At 31.0% G+C, this 355-nt stretch overlaps 1 non-coding gene across 1 annotated transcript; it reads left to right on the top strand.

Moving 5' to 3' along the window:
- Positions 1-25: 25 nt before the first annotated feature.
- LOC145718168 (U6 spliceosomal RNA) lies at positions 26-128 on the top strand. The gene has a single exon (XR_014141618.1). It is a non-coding gene; the product is annotated as a U6 spliceosomal RNA (small nuclear RNA).
- The last annotated feature ends 227 nt before the right edge of the window (positions 129-355 follow it).

Genomic DNA, 355 nt, shown 5'->3' with positions numbered 1-355 from the left:
TCTTTGTCAAGACTGAGAAAAATGAGTGCTTGCTTCAGTAGCACATGTACTAAAATTGGGACGATACAGAGATTAGCGTGGCCCCTGTGCAAGGTGAGACACAAATTCATGAAGCATTCCATATTTAAAGAAAAAAAATTTGAAAAAAATGTAAGATTTTTGGCATGAACTTTATGCTTTGAACTTTTTTTGCTTCTGAAAAATATAAAAACCCAGCTCTTGTAGTTCAAAATTCCTTAATATTATCACCTTGTCTTAAATTTCAAAAATCTATTTCAAAAATCTATTTCAAAATGCAAAAGCTAAGCATTCATTTCTTCTACATTTCTGCAAAAAATTCACTACCATGATGGTA

This window comes from Leptonychotes weddellii, unplaced genomic scaffold (genome assembly GCF_054177405.1).
Source record: "Leptonychotes weddellii isolate Sample4059 unplaced genomic scaffold, ASM5417740v2 HiC_scaffold_115861, whole genome shotgun sequence".
NCBI lineage: Eukaryota > Metazoa > Chordata > Mammalia > Carnivora > Phocidae > Leptonychotes > Leptonychotes weddellii.
The sequence above is the reverse complement of the archived record's forward strand: the minus strand, read 5'-3'. Positions and strand labels throughout refer to the sequence as shown.